We start from the raw sequence: 18,644 nt of genomic DNA on the forward strand, positions 1-18,644 counted from the left end.
CCAAAGAAGCCCAGAGGAGATGCATATTCCAGCATCCCATAATATACCTCAAAATCCCAGCACAAACCAACCTACTGCTTAATCCAACCTAAAAGATGGGAAAAGATCACTCAGATGGGAGGATCTAGGAGCTTTACATTTGCATTTCCTTACAAGCTACCAACTCAGACAGACCTGAAGAGCCAGGTGAGTTCTGATTCTTGCACTTACAGGTAAGATATTCCCAGAGCGACTCAAGGGGGATGAAACAGTGTCAGGTCTATTTAAATCAGTGGTTTTAAATTTAATTTCCTAGTAGGGGGAGTTGGGGGAGGGATGGATGGCAACAGCTGTCTCATTATACCATGGAGGGTTCCTTAAGTGAAAACTGAATAGATTAGTCATGGAGAAAATTAAGACGAGGTCTTTAAGCCATCAATAGCTCCCAATTTGAGTGCAGGAGGAAAGGGAGCTACTATTTTACTTCACTCTCGCAGTCTGGGGGTTGACATTTTATTTTTAAATTTGTCTTGAAGCCAGATGTGTCCTTTTTTTATTTTTTTTTTCCAAATACAGCAGTGATTTTTCTCCACCACTCCTGAGATTGATGTGCAGGGTTGGAAGAAACCTCTGCAAGTCTGCATTGCATTTTTATGCTGTGATAGGAGTCTTCCTACTTTATCCATCATGCAGTGTTCCAGGATCAGGACTGCAACCACCAGGCTGGAGTTCCACTCCCCTGAGCACTTCTCTTCTGTCCTTATCCTACCCAGTCTCTGCAGCTCAACCTGATAGCTTCAACAGAATGGCCTGAGAAGGTCTGAATAGAGTTTAACCTGGATTTGGGGGCATTTTATTGGGAGTAGATGTGACTGTGACCCATTTTAAGCCAAGTGGAATCCAGTTTTCACTTTTCTCGAGTAAGAGTTCTGAATGTCAGGTGTGGAATAACGTATTTGCCTACATCAGCCTCCTCAAGACATGTTTCACAAGTTTTCATTGGAGAAGTGTGCACATCTCCCAGTCACAATGATAGGAGGCTCTGGCTCCCCAAAGCATCAAGCTCCCTTTCTGCTCCCCTTTGGCACCACTCCAATATATCTGCCAATATGAAATGTGGAATAGAGGGACCCAAGAGAGGCCTTCACTGTCTGGACCCAATCTTCCATCTGATTTTTGGTCAGATCAGTTGCCAGCGTAGGGTGATCACGCAGCTAAGGCATTTGTCGGTGGAAAGGATGTCACGGGAGCACAGCAGGAGCTTTACTAAAGCTAAGCTGTCTTACATCTGCCGCTGCTCCCCTGACCCACAAGGACCATTACACTGTCACTGAAGGAAATTAGGTTGGTTGGAGGTGATTTGTTCCTGGGAAATTGAGGCCGGATGCTACTTATCCTCTTGTTATTTCCTAGGTGCTAAGAGACAGATTGCTTGATTGTTCGTTCTGAGATTTTCCTGACCATTGAAGTCAAGTTGATTCGCCCCTGATTCCCCAGACTCCTTTTTCTTTTTACTCTTTTTCAGGAGGATGATGCATTTGCTAGGTGATAATAGCTTTGCATTTCTACCACATCGTGTGGTCCAAATGATGGAGGGTTGCTCTGAAGCTCTGACGGTCCTTCCTTCCCCATGGGATGGGGGAGAGGAAGGGCAGATCATTATATAAAACTATGTGTTTATGGTCCCCACATTGTCATGTTAACTGCAGCCAGTTTGCTATAAGCTGAGGATAGGGTTAGTACAGCTTCCTTGTAGCTTTTGCAGATACACTGCTTTAAAAAAAAAAAAAAAGGAAAAATAGTTCCTTTGTGTTTAAATCAAACCAACCTGTTATTAGCAGAAGCTGCTACAGAAGGCTGGCTGGGAAATAAATAGAGGTGCAAACTCTTCATGTGGCTATTTTTTTTTTTTTTTTTACAACAGAAGTATTATTTCTGTTGAGATTTTAATTATTTTTTCTTTAATAATAAGTCGTTGCATTGTTCTCGCCATGTGCTTGCATTGTTCTGGCTCTGAAAACACAATTAGAGGATACAGTGCTAATTTCATCTTGAAGGGTGTATTGCGGGGAATTAAAAAATGAAGGTGGGGGAAACCTTGTTTTCACTGTTGTGGCTGCAAACAATAGCAAGCAGAGCTCAGACAATACACTGGCTGGGATGGCTCTTGTTTGCTGCTTTAGGAGAATGAAATAAGGCAGGGAACAAAGCTAGTGGTGAGCACTACATGAAATACGCTCTGTTGACCAAAATGCAAGGGTCGCTGTGTGCGGATAGCAGAAAACAAAAGAGATTTTAATTGAAAGCATTGATTATACCCTTCAGTCTCTGGCACAGGTTGCTATGGCTTCATCACTCAGAAGGTTTGCTAGCTGCAACTTTGTAAATATTTTTCAGGGTCCTTTTAGTTTGTTTTGTTTTGTTTTGTTTTCCAAATTCTAAAGAAACCAGCATTTTTTATTCTTCCTTTAAAGGCTGTGAAGCCGCTGCTGTTTGTCAGGGCACAGTTTCACCCTTAAATGACCAAACCCCAGAAAATCACACAGAATTACAGAATTTTTAAGGTTGGAAGGGACCTCTAGAGATCATCTAGTCCAATATCCCTGCTGCAGCAGGGACATCTAGAGCACATGGTGGCATCCAGGCGGGTTTGGAAGATTTCCAGAGAAGATTCCACCACTTCTAAGGGCCTGTTTCAGGGCTCTGTCACCCTCACAGGAAAGAAGTTCTTCCTCACATACAGATGGAACTTCCTGTGTTTCAGCTTGTCCCCATTACCCCTTCTCTTGTCACTGGCCACTGCCGAGAAGAGTTTTGCCCTCTCCTCCCTCAGATACTTATTGGGAGATCATTATCCTTAGTTTCAAAAGTGAGACTTCTTGGACATTTTCTCTGCCCATGACTCAGTTTGGATGGAAAGGTCTAGTAAAAGGTCTCTCTTGTGGCCTCAGCATAGGTCTACTGCCTGGGAACTCTCCTGAGGTGTTGGAATGGATGCATTCCTAATGGATGCACCTAGCCTGGAAAATCAAAGAGTAGAATACACATGACCTCTTCAGCTTACACAGGTGAGACAACATGGATGAAGCATCCTGGACTGTGTTTTCCACTTTCGTTCTTTAGGCTGTTTGCCCTGCACATCATATCTGAAAGGACATAACTGTTCTGGAGAAGGCAGCCTGGACCATTCTGTTTATTAATAGTTTGTTTGTTTGATTGTTTTTTTTTTTTTCCACAATTTCTGCGTTTCCTTAATATTTAAACATGTTTTACCATGGTTCCTCAGCAAAACATCTTTCTTCTTCATATAGCAACCCAACCCAGATCCAGATCTACACTGTAGGCTTTATTAATGTCAAAAGCCATCCAAATATGGCAACAAAAGCAGGCCTGGTTTCTGTTAAAAGTCCCTTGCAGATCCTTCTTTTTCCACAATATGTCTGCCAGAGACGTAGATGAGGTTCAGCTGAGTAGGGAGTTCCCAGAATCAGACATAGTAAAGAATAAGGACATGCTACATATAGCAAAACGGAGGAGGAATCATACAATCATAGAACCATTACGACTGGAAAAGACCTTCAAGATCATTGAGTCAAGATCATCGAGAGGCTGAGTGAGCTGGGCCTGTTTTCTCTGCAGAAGAGACGGCTCAGAGGGGATATGATTAATATGTATAAGTTCAGGAAGGCAGAATGCAGGGAGGAAGGGGACAGGCTGTTTTCACTGGTAGCCAGGGATAGGACGAGGGGTAATGGCCACAAGCTGGAGCACAAGAAGTTCCGTCTCCAGGTGAGGAGGAACTTCTTTACTGTTAGGGTGACAGAGCAGTGGAACAGGCTGCCCAGGGAGGTTGTGGAGTCTCCTTCTCTGGAGGTCTTCCAAACCCACCTGGATGCCACCCTGTGCCACATGCTCTAGGTGCGCCTGCTTGAGCAGGAAGGTTGGACTAGATGATCTGTAGAGGTCCCTTCCAACCTTGAATATTCTGTGATTCTGTGATTCTGTGATTCTGTGATTCTGTGAGTCTAGATGGAAGGTAATACTATGGCTTAGCCATTTAGTATGGTAGAATTACGGCACAGAAGAATATCAGGTCCATAATGCAGAGTATTATAAAAGATAAAAGCAAAATTTGTTTGATTCCAGGCTGGAGATTTTATAGTATAAACACACCAGAAATGGTTTCTTCATTTAGAAGCCTTTTGTAAAGCTGGGGTGCAAAGATTGGTGAAAGACCAACTTATTGTCAACACAGCAAGACAAGGCTCTGGTGCAATGTTAATCACTCTCCACGGGGCATGGAGGAACCTGTGGCCGCACAACTTCATTTTTGACCCACCCTATCGCTTCCCTAAACAAAATGTCTCTAGCTAGTGACCGTTGCACCTTGCAGCATGGTCTGAATATAGCCCAAGGTAAAGAGTTGGCCAGGTTTTGACATCAATAACTGCTGTGCATCAATGTGCTGCCTTGCAGGGACATGGCCAACGCTGGAGATGACTGAGGAGCTCCAGAGAAAGGAGATGGACAGATACTGGGGCAGCCTATCAAGGGAGCAGGGCAATGCAGAACTGCAGAGCTAACGCTGCCAGATTAGGTAGGAAATGCATGTTCCCAGTTCTTCCCCCCTTTGCTGAATCCCTTGGTGTGCAGACTCATTCCAGATATCAATACGAATAAAGATCTTGGCTTTGACAAAACAAAGGCAACCTTTCTGATATGAAGCAGATATAGGCAGGGTGTCTGGCTCCTGTTAACCCCTGACACCTGCTTGTTTGGTGGCTCCAGTTGCTTGTGCAAAAAAAGTGGCCTTCTGCCCCAGAATGTCCTTGGCCACTTAGTGGTTCTCCAAGGGCTTTGATGCCAGCCTGGAGTTCAGGGTGGTCCCTGCTGTGTGTTCTGCAGGATGTCCTCAAAAAAGAAAAGAAAAAAGTACTAATATTGCTGCAGGAAGTTTATTTCTAATAAAATTTAAAAGGGTTTTAGAGTCATTTACGCTGAAAACTTTCAGATATTTGGAGTCTGTCTCTAGGTTTAATTTCGAGTTTCTTGTGTGTTCTATTAATGTTTGTCTGTGCATGCATGAGTTTTGGCTGGGAGATGATGTTGCTTTAAAATCGTAACAGTGTTTGCAAGTTTCCAGCCCTTCAGGGACAATTTCACAGAATAACACTAGTTTCCTGTAAACATCTGAAGCCCTCATTTAGCCTGACTCATTTCCCAGCAAGTCCTTATGTCTGGCGTTCCTTACAAGCTGGCTTTCAATAGCACCCTCTGCAGTGCTTCCCTTCAACTGTCCACACAGCTGAGGTTGCCATCACCCAGCCTCTAATGAACAGCAAATTTAGGCTGGAAATTTAGGTTGGCTAAATATGGGCCACCCCTCTCTTGTGAGAAACCATTATTATAGCAAAACAGAGATGAACTCATCTTCCCAAACCAAATCAAGCTTTGTAGAGGGTCTTTTAGGACTGTAAAACCCCGAAGACAGCAGCACTTCACTCACTCATTTGCCTCCAGTAAAGCACTAAATGTATTTGCTTTGCTGCAATAAACCTGCTAATGGCTTTTTATTATGTGTGTCCTAATGTTGGCATAAATTCTCCCAAATTTATTTCAAGTTTGCTTGAAAACCTCATTTGCCTAATTGTAATAATAAAACAAGATCATATGCAGATGTCTCCCTTCTTTTTAAAAGGTAATTTACTTTTAATTAACACTGATTCGGTGTTTGTGTTTTTGGGAGGGAGTTGCATAACGGGGTGTTGGAGAAAAGGTGTGTACTTCAGATGACATCCTGGAGCACTTAGAGAACTGGGATGTTTGAGGACATGTGATAGACATAATCTGTTGCCCACTGTGCCTGGCTTTGCAAATCTACAAGAGATCAAAAGCAGAGCCTGGAAGAGAGTGATTTGGGAGCCAGGGAGGAGTCACAAGGCTCTATATGGTCCGAAGGGCTGTGTTGCAGGCGTATGCTGACTCGCAATCCTGTGAAGCTGTGGGGTTTGCCAGCTGTGTGTGGTTCAGCCCTTTGGGAGATGTTTCTATACAAAGCAGAACATTGCTTATTCTTTTCGTTTTATGTATTATTATTATTATTATTATTATTTTGTTAGGAGAGGAAAAAGACAGGATTAGGAGGAGGAAATGCTCCCTGGCTACCCTGCTACGGGAAAGTATGAGAGGACCACTGGAGCAAAGGGCTGATTCTGAAGCTGATGTAGAGCTGAGTTAAACCCTGCAGGTCTTGCTTTGAAGGGAAAAAAATGATACCAGCCTTATTTAAAAGATGAGGATGCTGAGGTATGGTGCAAATTAGAGGGACTTTCAGACTAGCATGATTATACAGAGTTCATGAACATGTTCTTTCTCTCCTCTTGCAAGATTTGGCTGTGGCATGACCTGAAATGATTAGAATCTGGGCTAAGAAGTCTCTCCTTTCTGTAGAACGTTGGTGGTTGGGCATTGTCTACTCTCAGGTACATGTTTGCAATAGACCTGGAAGAAGAACCATCTGTCTTATTGATAGATACTGCCAGAATATTGTGATGCAGGGTGACAGCACCAGAAACTGTTAGAAAATCAAACAGTTAGAGAACAGCTAATAGATGAGATTTGAGTCTGTTGTGGCTTTGAGTTTTCTACTTGCTGGAGTGAATGAGGCTGAGGTCTTGCCAAGTCATTGGCATTTTGTTTCTGTGTGTTTGTACCAGTGATGTAAGATGAGGCACTCAAAAAGTAGAGTGCCTTACCACTGAGGTAAAGCCAAACTGCTAGTGACCTTTCCAGATGGTATTCCAGAGGGCATGTGTGTTGATCATGATGGTTTGGCATATGGTTGACATTCAGGCTCTTCTGCAGTCCTTGTAAATAAGTTGAACTGGATGAGATATAAATGAACTTTGATGAGCAACTGGAATTTAGGGCAATTGATATGAAAAAGACTCAGGATTGAAGTCTGTTTAGTAGAACTGCTTGGTTAAATCATTGAGGACTGGTGAAAAGGTTAGATCAGTGTTTCTGGAGGAGGCTCTGCTTTATACTTTGAAGTAACTATGGCACAAGCAAGGTGCTCAAAATTGCTTCCACCTTCCAGTTTGCCATTCAAATACTTCAGCTCTTGATGTCTTCCAAGACACCTTGCAAGTGGAGAGCTCATTGCCAGCTCTAACTGCTATGGTATGAGGTAGTCGCCAGGGTACTGGGAATGAGTCTTAGGAAAAATAATCATCTGATAAGATGCTCAAGACCTTAACTGTTATCTGGTCATTTCTAACAAACTCTCTGACTTCTGAGAAGGTGTTGTTATCCGAGAATATTGAGCATCTTTTTGTCATTCTTAGTTTATGGCATTGTTTCCCTCTCTCATCTAGTGAAGAGGAAAGGAGCAGAATCCCCTGGTGTGGATGACTCTTCTCCTACCATCAGGGGTTACATCCATGCCTGGTCTTTTTAATTGCTTGCAAACATCTGAGGGAGGGTTCTTGAACCTTGAATATTTTTTTCCCCAGATATACATGAATTTGTGGTAAATGATTTCTCCCTTACTCTGTGGCATGGATAAACTGATTGAGGATACTCTCTCGGTCACTGCACAAGGGTAGAAAACACCTTGTATCTCTGGCACTTGAAAGTTTTTAACTCGAAGTATCTAAGTATAATGCAATTGTTTGCTAATGTGCGAGGAAACAGATTGGAAATGAGAATTGCTTCACTTTGTTTTTAGATCTAGGTATATTGCAAGAGAAATATGTGTCTCCCGTCCCTCGGGAAAGACCTGTTGTTGGCGTGAAGATCCTGGTTTCTGCCACAGGACTGGGAGGTTTTAGTGCCATCTGCCAGAGAGCAAAGGCTGTTGGCTGGGTCACCACCGTGCGATTGCATGCACAAAATAATACACAGAAAGACTGGAGGGAAGCTCGCATGCAAATTAGCACAGGATTAGTGTTTTGAACGTAAACAGGAGGCTTTTCTAGAGTTTGGCACATTAAAATTCAGAGGCATTTTCATGTGCCTCCTACTGTTGCTATGTTTGGACTGTAAACACTGAAGACAGAATTTAAAATCAGTTCCATGCCTTCTCCTTTAGACTCTCCCCTGAAAAAGGTCATTCCTCAAGGAGACTTAAATACAATATTTAAGGCAAGATACCAGGGCTCGCAGCAGTAATATCTTCTAAAATGCTTGGAGCTATCAGAAACCTCTGTGTTTCTGTGTATGCTGTGTTGCAGCATGTTAGCTAGTTCTTCACAACATCACTAGACACAAAAAGTTCAACTTTTGCAGCAAAGCAGCAGTAGATAAATTATGAGCATTAGTATTGGAGCTGAGATCTTGGTCTGCGCTTGGGCTGCAAATCTGTTCTTCCAGAGCTCAAAATAAAAGTTTCTGTAGCTCAGCCTCAAATGTTTTATATCTCTTTTTTCTCAGAACAAAGGGGTTCAGAACAGGGCCTGGAAGTAACATCCAAGCTGCAATTCATAGGTGGCTTGTTTTACTCCACAGACTGTGTCATCCGAAGCTCCATCCTGGAGCTTCACATTTACACAGGTGCCTCCTGTCTGAGAAAAATTGACTCTGTATTCTCCAGATGGATAAGGAAAAAAACTCTGCAACCCCTTAAATCTGAACCTTATTTTCATTTTTGATTTGTTTTGTCTTTTTTGAAAGGTAGAAATAGGAAACTGAATAGCTAAATCCTGTGAACCTTTTGGATTCAATACCAAAACAACCTTTAAAAAACATTCCGTTTCCACAATCAGAAAAGTATACTCCAGACTGAATTTGACTTCAGCACTAAAATGACCTTGCTTGATATCTTTCTAATGCTGTCTTGATCACCTTATTTTTCCTTTGTGTTTCTATTCCAAGCCTCCTTTGTTCCACCTGATTCCTAATCTGATTCCTTTCCTTCTTTTTTCCGTGAATTTAGACTGCTGACTGTCCTGCAAAACAATTGAATTTATAAACCAATATATATTGTAATTACAACCCAAAGCTTATTTCCGGGATGTTATCTTTGCCCTGAGCCTGTGGTGCTCAAAAATAATAAGCAGGGAAGGAGATTTAGAGTGGCTTCCAAGAGGAACTGGGAAGAATGACAGAGTGAAGCAATATTTAGCTGGCCTGCAGGAAAAGTGCATAGGAAGATACAGTGTGAAAGATGGTTTTCCTGGGTTGCATCATCTTCCTCTTCCTCTCTAAACAGATGTCTGTCCAGCTTGTGAAAAATGGTCACACTGCATCATCAACAGTGATTTTCTCAGCAGCATCTGGTTTCTAAGCCTTTGCACACTCTTGTAACCCTATTCCAGACTCTCCAATCACCTCACATTTTTCTGGAGCAGCACAGCTCTAGTTGATTGTACTGACTAGAGAGGACTTGAAGACAGGGATTGTCTGATTTGCAATAGCATTCGAGCACCTTTCTGAAACATTGCTACTCCGCCTTCCATGTGTGAAGGATGTTGCTCTTGCCTAAGCAGCAACTTGCCTGCATCTTGTCTGTCCCTATTAAATTTTTTCCTTTTCTTTTTCTTTCTTTCTTTCTTTTTCTTTCTTTCTGTTTTCCCAACCCCTTTCTTTACTACCCTACCTTTCTCTTTGCTATGAGGTCTAGCAGCAGGACAAAGTGATATTGACTTTTAAAGCTGGCTGTGGTTGTAGCTGCAGCCAAGTGGGTAATTGTGGCATAGAATAATAATTTATCTATCAGTTGATTGCAACTACTTTGAATTTGACGCAATCCCTCCTGATGTTTTGCTCCGTGGATAGATCATAAGTGGTTTGCTGAAACATACCTCACATTTAAGCTGAGCTATGCAGCATGGCTATTTTGGACTGGAGAAATCTTGTGGTCTTTTTCCCAGAGTGGTTCCAGACCATTATTATTTTTTAAGTGTTATTCTTTCACCTGGCTTTTCCTAGTGTTTCCTAGCATCTATTTCATCAGGACCTTGTGAACATCCCTGTAAACTTCTTGCACCCCTGTGGCTGTGATAAAGGAGTATCATTCAGTTCTTATTAGTTATTCCCTTATTAGTGTTTCGTAAAAAAGGGAAACTTCAGCTCTCACTCTGAGGCATCTGTTGCCTGACCCCACATCTGTGGGGGACGGTCTTCAAATAATGAAGATTTTAGCTGCCAAAGTTATTTCTGGGGAGGGACTGCGGAGCCATTGGTCCCCTGATTATAAAACAGGAGAAACTTCCTCGGCTAATCGCTCCATAAGTTAATTACTTTTACTTGTGAGGAAGAAAAAAAAAAAAAAAAAAAAAGAAGACAGAGGAAAAACAGTAATTCATCTTTACATTATGGCAAATCCAGATGCCTTCCTTCATGTGAGACTCCCACCACCTTCGTTGCAGTCCAGATGAGGCCTCCCTTTCCTGGGAGGATCAATGCTGAGAAGAGCTTGTATTACACGGCATCCACAGGAAGCGCATTCTGACCTTACCAGAGCTCATTTTTTGCACTCAAAAGACCCCAAATTAGTTCAAATTGCTTCCCACTGAAATCAATGTGTACTTGAGTATCCTGATCAACAGTCAGAAGTTGTCATAGTAGGAATCTGCTTTGAAGAGCTCAAGAGACAGTGTCATGCAACCAGATAGTGGCAGTTGTGCATCTAAGGAAACCGAGGCATCAAACATTTATGTCATTTGCTAGAAGACATGTAGGGAAGTGAGCAATAGAGCAGAAACAGACTCCAAGCACCCTGTGTTTCTTGTATTGACTTGGGTTATTTTAAAGAAACAGTGCAATCCTATACTATCTTCCAAAATAGCTTAAAAACATATTAAGAATGAAACCATGGTAATCTGTAAAAAACAAGGCAAACAAATAAGCTTGATGAAAATTTTGTTGATCTTTCCCTCAAGACTGATACACGTTTCGTCAGCAGGAAAGCGATAGGAAATAAACATATAGGAATGGGATGCCCAATCTTAAATTCATCTTGGAGGAAAAAAAAAACGAAGCTGCAGAAGTGGAAACAGGAAAATTAATTGCATTTTCTGATTAACAAACACAATTAAGGAAACAAAGCAAGAAAAAACACTACCAGCTCTAGGGAAGGTTATTTTTATATTATGAGACGGTCAGTGCTGGGTGACAGCTTTATTCTGATAGCTATTAGAGGGACAGAAGCAGATAACACTACAAACTAATTATTACCACAATCTTTAATTTCTCTGCAGGGAACCGGAACTGCTAGGGACAGGGTGGGAGACAGAAATAACCAATAACAACAACAAATGTGAAATTGCAGAGATGAAGGAGGAAAGTGGAACCAATGGGGAAATTATTTTCATAAACCAGAAGTGAAAGGACAGGAAAGTTGTTAAGCTGATTTCATGGACTAACACTGTCAGGTCTTTTAAGGTCAAAATAAAGATTAAAAAGGGGAAACAAGCAAACTGTATTGATGTTTGGAGAAAATAATATGTGTCTGGGTTATCGGCAAATGCTGACAACTATTGGTAGCACTCTCTTAGACCTTTTAAACTGTGAAGGAAGCAGAACCGTACTGTCACTCCAAATGGGATTCAAGTGATTAAGAGTAGCAGAGATAGCTGAGATAGTTGTGCTTGGAACTGTTCATAGAGTGGAGACTTCTATAAATCCTGATTCTTTTAGGTGAGTGTCTGCTTTAGGATAACAGGAAAAGGACTGTCTCTCTGGTGATTAAGCAAGGAGTTCAGCTTTAGTGGGGACATCTCAAGCCAAGGGAGCTCACTCCTACCCTCACTAGGTGTGACAATATGTCTATACGAGCGCTGCTCAAGGTTTGTTCTGCTGCTTGTTTTGCTTCTTTTTGATACGATTTATTTGTCTAATCACCCTAGGGTGACTGGCTAGTAAGTGCTGGCAGTTGCATTTACTCTTGAGGTGATGGGATTATAGGTGTATCTGCTCTCCTGTGAAGGGTTCCTGTCTTACCCTGCTGCATGGGTGGACAAGGCTGCTGGCCAGGTGGAACTCTTTCTTTGTTGACCACTGTTGCATCTATGAAGTGGGCATATTTTCGTCCCCCAAATTGCTTGCTTTCATTTCTTAACCAGGGGTATGTCAAGAAGGTTACTCAGAGACAAGTCTTGAATTCTTCCTGTTTAATAAAATGGTCCTGGAAATATTTAAGGGGAAAGGTCTGGTAACCAGGGCCAGCATGCTGGGTCACTTAAGAGCACTAATTTGTTTTTTATTTTCTTCTAGGGTCACAATAAAAATTGTTCCATGTCCATGCATGTTTGAAAGTACTGGTCAGCAAATTCATGATCCAGAGGGAGAGAGGAAAAAAGGACCAGAAAAGACCTCCTTGGTCCCAAATTCTTTGGGGCTTCCTTGGTCCCAAATCCAGTCTCTAAATTCTTCAGGAAGTCATATCATAAAACAGCTGTTACCCCTCTTGGAACAAGGCCATGAAAATAAATCAAATTTCCATGTAGCATCCACTTCCAGGCCTTTTCAGGATGAGGACAAGCATTCTGAAGTCACCTCAAGCACTGATGGAGGATTCATTGCTGTCCTAAGGGTTTTCTCTAGTATTCCCATCATCAATGGAGAATAGCCCTGAGTCTTTGATGGTGGTGGGAGAAGGGGCAAGTTTGGCTCTGTGTTGGGATGTCTGTGTGATGATAGGATTTTTTCCCTCCAGCCCTTGCCCCATTTTGTGCACAGATACTACCAGGAGCATCTGCTTGGCTTTGCAGTGCAACTGGACATAGCTGTAGGTGGACAGTTCACTGCATGGGTTCAGTTCACTAATATGCCAGCAGATGCCGTCTATCATCTTAAAGCAAAAGACATCAAGTTGGACTTATATCACTCTTTTTATCAGAGTGCTTTGAAGCAGATTGGGGAACATCAGTGGAGTTTTTGTCACAGATCAGGACCTTTAGCATGCAGGCTCAGAGGATTTGTACAATTGTGGGGATTCACTTCAGAAGGGCGTCTAGAAGTTTGAAGCTTTACATGCTCCATACTCAAAGGTTGTTGTTTTAGTATTGCATCTGAATAATACTTAGCAATGGTTATTCTCAAGCCTCTTGCTATTTTCTTTTTTTTTCTTTTTTCTTTTTTTCCTTTTTTTTTCCTTTTTTTCCCTTTTTTTCCTTTTTTTTCCTTTTTTTCCTTTTTTTTTCTTTTTTTTTTCTTTTTTTTTCTTTTTTCTTTTTTTCCCCCTTTTTCCCTTTTTTCCTTTTTTGCTTTTTTTTCTTTTTTTTCTTTTTTTTTTCTTTTTTTTCTTTTTTCTTTTTTCCCCCTTTTTCCCTTTTTTCCTTTTTTGCTTTTTTTTCTTTTTTTTCTTTTTTTTTCTTTTTTTTTCTTGTGTTATGGTCTTGCCTTGACTGTAATTTCTCTGTCTTTTCTTCCTCACTGTTCTGGTCTCCTTCTCTTCACATATTTGCACCAGGAGTTGTAGATATTTATGCTGTGCCAGTGACTATAAGATTTATGCATATTTCTGATTGGTGATAGCCTAAAACACAGAAGGGTCAAATTTTGCAGGGACTCTCCAAGGATGATTTCCAAACTTTTTAGGTGATTCATTCAAGAGCTTTACTACCCATCTTCATAGTAAGGAATATTTCCTGAATATTCAAAGTAATTATCCATTGTTGCAAATTAAATTCAAATGTTTTGCCCTTCCCTGACAAAGCACGAGAGCAGTCAATTTTTTATCCACTTTCCAACTCTCCTTTATAAATTGTAGGACTTCTGTTGGGCTCCTAGCTTTTCTTTTAGACTAAACAAACTTAGTTCTTACTTTCTTTCCTCCTAACTTATATTTTCTGACCTGTGCAACATTTGTTACTCTGCTCTGAAAATTATCTGAGGTTTTGGCATCTTTGTTGAAGTCATCAGGAAATATCTGAGAGATATGAGTCCCACGTAGGGCCTGGCAAGATCTCACTCCTTGGTTTACTTTCTGATACACAACAAACCACTGATGTTTACTCATTGGACCTGTTTTTTGACCCATATCATTCCCCTGTTGCACCATGATCACATCCGGACCTCATTTAGTACAAGAAAATCCTATAGGATGTGACTCAAAGTCCTGTCTACCACAACCCCTGTTTTACCTGGTCCAGTAGGGACCTATCTTATGAAGTAGGAAAATACTTTGATTTGAAATGATGCCTTTGCAGTAAATTTATGTGGTAGCCTGGTAAACATGGTTCATATCACAGTAAAAATCTTATAGATGTGTAAAGGGATGCCTTCTGTGTAATCCACTAAAAAATTATGTTTAGTAAGTTGTTCCCAATTCTTTCGCAAAATTGAAATTAATATGACAGGTCTTTTATTTTCTGGACTGTATTTCTTCCTTCTTCCTAAAACGGATTTCATGCTCACTGCTCTCCTGTCCTCTTGAACCTCACCTGCCATCCATGAATTATTGAATAAAATGACTTAGTTGCTCTGAGCCACTTCCTGAAGCATCTAGGTTGATTCTGCCAGGTCTTGATGGGTCAGATACATCCATGTTACCTCAATATGCCTTAAGCTGGAGCTCTACCTCATGACTCTTCCATCCATATAATTAATACAATTAATTGTGTTAGCTGTCTGATCACGACTGACTTTTTTTTTCCCCCAAGATGACTGAAATTTCCTTACATTTTTCTGGAATATAGTCTACCCTTTGGCCCTGGCTTCATCACTGTCTTCTTTCTCATGAAGCAATGGGCATGTTCTCCCCCTTATCTTCCTCTTCTTTTGAGTGATTTTGTTTTTATTTATTCCTACTAATTGTTATCCATTCTGTATCTTTTTTTTTTTGTTTGTTTCTTTGTTTATGTTAGTTATTAAACATACAGGCTTCTTTCCACTTTATGTGTAATTCTCCTTTATTTATTTTTTTCTTCCAGACTCTTAAAGTGTTCCTGGTATCTTCCCTAGTTTTCTTTTTTTTTTCCCCTTTGGCACTGAGGTTTGCTGATATGTATTTGATAGTCTCTCTCCACAAGAGCCAGCATTTATTTCGTTGCCATTGAGACTATCTACCAGAGAAACGGTATTATTTTGCATTTGTTGTCTACTTTGCCAAGTCTGTTTTCATTTCACTGCTCTTATTCTTTCCCTTTTTTAAAAAACGGACAGTTATCATCACTGAGATTGCTTACAATGAGTTACCTTTCAGCTTTAAATTATCAGTAAATTCCTTTCATATATCTTTTCTCTTTTTTTCTGAAATAAAAGACGCCCAAACATTTCAACCATCAGATATGTCTTGTCCTTCTCCATCACTTTTCCAACAAGCCTTTCAAAATCCCCACACCATTTTTGGGCCTGTCCTCCAGATGCCTGACCAGAAGGAATTGCCCTTTGGCTCCTCAACCCTTATTTCCCAAGCCCACCTCAGTGGCTATATCTATGCTAGTGAATTAAGCAAAACCAAGGTCATTTCTCTAGTCCTGGGCTAACTGGCACAGCACAGGTCATGTCCCTACAGCTAGATTCTCTCCTGCTCCCAAACAGTCTTACCATATCCATGTCATCTCCTGGGGACAGAACAAAGCCTGCAAAGATGTTGTGGGGTCACCTACAGACAGCACTGGGGACACAGCCCGACCAGTTGGATTTACTAATGCAGATGTAGCCTGCAGTAGATTTGGCCAAGTGCTAATGCACTTCAAACTCTTCCTATTGATTGTACACCCCCAGATGATAAAGATCTTATATGGCCAAACAGGCTCCCTGTCACATCTCTCTTATGACCCTGTGTCTCTTTTTCTCCTGCTGTCATTTCTACTTCAGAAATATACCATATTTCAGTTCCTATTAATTTTTGTTTTGTTTTGTTTTTTAACTCACTTGACACCCTGCTCTTTCACAACTTGTTTGAAATTGTCCTCGTGTCACACTTGGAATTTTAATAGGGACATTATGAGTGAAATAACTTATTGTTGGCCATTGTACCCACATCACAGTGATAAAATAACCAACACAGTCCAATCTGATAGAGAAAAGGCAGTATTAATAACAATAAAATATTACTAATAATACCCTTTGAAGTGTTATACAAATGAACTTGCAAGTATCTATGCCTTCTTTCTAAAGTAATGCTCACCCTGCCACTATAAGTATCCCCCTGTATCCCAGGATTAATGGCTTCGATGACCTTAAACCGAATCATCTGGAAGGCAATAACTCATCATCACCCTCCAGAGGGAGGGTGATGTCCCTGGCCTGGTTTCTTCCTGTCCAGCCATGGGATGAGCTGCACACCAGTAGGACACACTTCTCCACAATGATTATAAGAGGGCTTAGAGAGCAAGTCAGGTCAAAATCTTGTTATGGGCCCAAGGGAAGATATCATACCCATGCAGCTAAGAATTTATTCTCAGCCACTTAATGTTTTAACAGCTTAATTATCCAAATTAGTCTTCTTCTTCTGATGGCAAAAAATATATTTGCCATGCTACATTTATTTAAATTTACAAGCCAGCAACTCTAAAAGGTGATGTGCTGAGGGGAGCACATCACCTTTTATGAGAGCTACTTTAAACTGATTTAAAAGCTTCAGCCACCAAAAGAGCCACAATCTCAGTGAACTTTCTTTTGCACGCATGGCTCTGGTGCTGACTTTTCCATCTGAGTGTTGCCATGCTCATTTGGCTCACTATAATGGCAAAACTCCTTAACAGGCACACATCTGTGAATAGTTCCCTTCTTCTTTAGTAGGGGAATCAGCACAACACAAGGTCAGATGGGTGACAGTCACTTGAAGAAAGAGGTTGGGACTGCAAGCTCATCTGGGTGTCAGCACAGCAGCCTTAGCTGCCTGCACCATCAGCATCTCAAATCTGCTTCCCACCTTCGGGAAGCACCAGGATGTCCTCTTGCTCTTCTGACTTCTTCATTCATCAGTGAGCAATGCTCATCAGAGCAGTTCTGTGCTGAAAATTTGTATATTCCTGCATGACTCTGTAATGTCCTGTACCAAAATGTGTTTGCAAACAGGAGTGCAGGTAACTCACATGCCTCCTTTAGTATAAAAGCTACAAGAGAAGCTATTGCTGGAGGGAGGTATTTTCAGAAGGTTTTCAAACTTTGATGCCCTGTGATTTGCAACTCTCTGTAGTTGAAATTTATGGTTGTTTCTTTTACAGAACTATCCTTCCGGGGAAAGAAAACAGTGAAAAGGCTCTTGCTGATTTCAATGGGGTTTCTGAATAGGCTCTTAGTGCACTTTTAAATGACTTTAAGTGAACTAAAACTTCACACGTAGTTTACCCCATATAGTGACTGATTGCTCCAAAGTTTTCTACTTTTCAGCCTGCTGAGGAATCGGGGAATCTATTTCACCTTGCCAGGCTGAATATTGTCCTTCCCTCATGCTTTTAGTTCCCTGACAGCTGCATCAAGAATTAGATGACTGTATTTACCATGTTAGCGAATACACCTCAGGGTCTGTGTGGGCTTCAAATAAGCCCCATGGTCCTCTGGTCCTCCAAACAACCTTGGGCCCTATTGGAAGGCACGTAATAACTAGTCACAGCACAATGTAGGGGACATGCCTGATTTTCCAGTTGTCAGCTTCTCCCTTTCTTGCCACTTAAAGCTCTTTCCTATTTGTGGAGTATAGCTGGCGGAATAGATTTGGTCAAGGTTTTGGCTTCCTCACTGGATACCTGAGAATTGTTGTTTTGTTGTTGGTGGTGTTCCCTTCCCTTCCCTTCCCTTCCCTTCCCTTCCCTTCCCTTCCCTTCCCTTCCCTTCCCTTCCCTTCCCTTCCCTTCTGTAGAAAACTGATAGATCTCAATGAGGGAATGGACTGCATTTCAGGTCTGAACATTCAGCCAAAGTATCTCTCAGGATTCCCCAACATCCCCCCCATTCCCTGTGATAAACCTATCATCCACCATCAAGGGATAATTCAGCCATAGGAACAGAGTAGAGTTAACTTACTGTTTCTTTTCAAATTTATTTTCTTTGCCATCATTCCTGCTGATTATAATGCCATGCACAGGAGAGTTGCCACATGTGTACGGGTAATATAAAGCATTACACAGCTAATGGAAGGGGAAAAGAAAAGGTGTCAGTTCAAGATAAATCAGGATCTTGCTGTCAAGGTGACTCCAGACTTAGTTTAGATGCATTAATTAGAGAGAAAGCAGGAGCATGCAGCGAGGGTATTGCTATGGGAAGACTAGATATCAACGTGCTGAAAGGCAAATTTAGATGAGAAGGGTGATCCCTTGACCATAGAGAAATAACATGCAGAGAAATCTCAACAAAAAAAAAAAAAAATGTAAAACAATGAATCTTGTTGTGCTTGTAGGCATGAACAGCTGGAGTCAACTACACTGCTGTCACTGCAAGATCCAGTGGCTGACACCAAGCAGGTCTGCGAGACACAGACGTTTGCAGACATGTATACTTAATGATCCTCACCTTAACTTCAAACAAAGTAAGAAAAGCAATTAAACCTTTTTATAGTGTAATAGCTGGAAAGCAACTCTCAAAGCAACAGCCTCTTCAGCAGGTAGATTCTGTGGACAGACTCAGATACAAAACACAGTTAGTCACCTTAATTTAGCCATATAGGAATTAAATTTTGAGTTGTCTAAGCTCCTTTTAAAGTTACTAGAGCTGCATGTGATAGTTTACTCCTCCTTCTTTAAAGCGACACAAATCTGGAAGTGTCTTTATTA

The sequence above is a fragment of the Nothoprocta perdicaria genome, unplaced genomic scaffold (assembly GCF_003342845.1).
Source record: "Nothoprocta perdicaria isolate Ctin4 unplaced genomic scaffold, notPer1 scaffold_89, whole genome shotgun sequence".
Classification (NCBI taxonomy): Eukaryota; Metazoa; Chordata; class Aves; order Tinamiformes; family Tinamidae; genus Nothoprocta; species Nothoprocta perdicaria.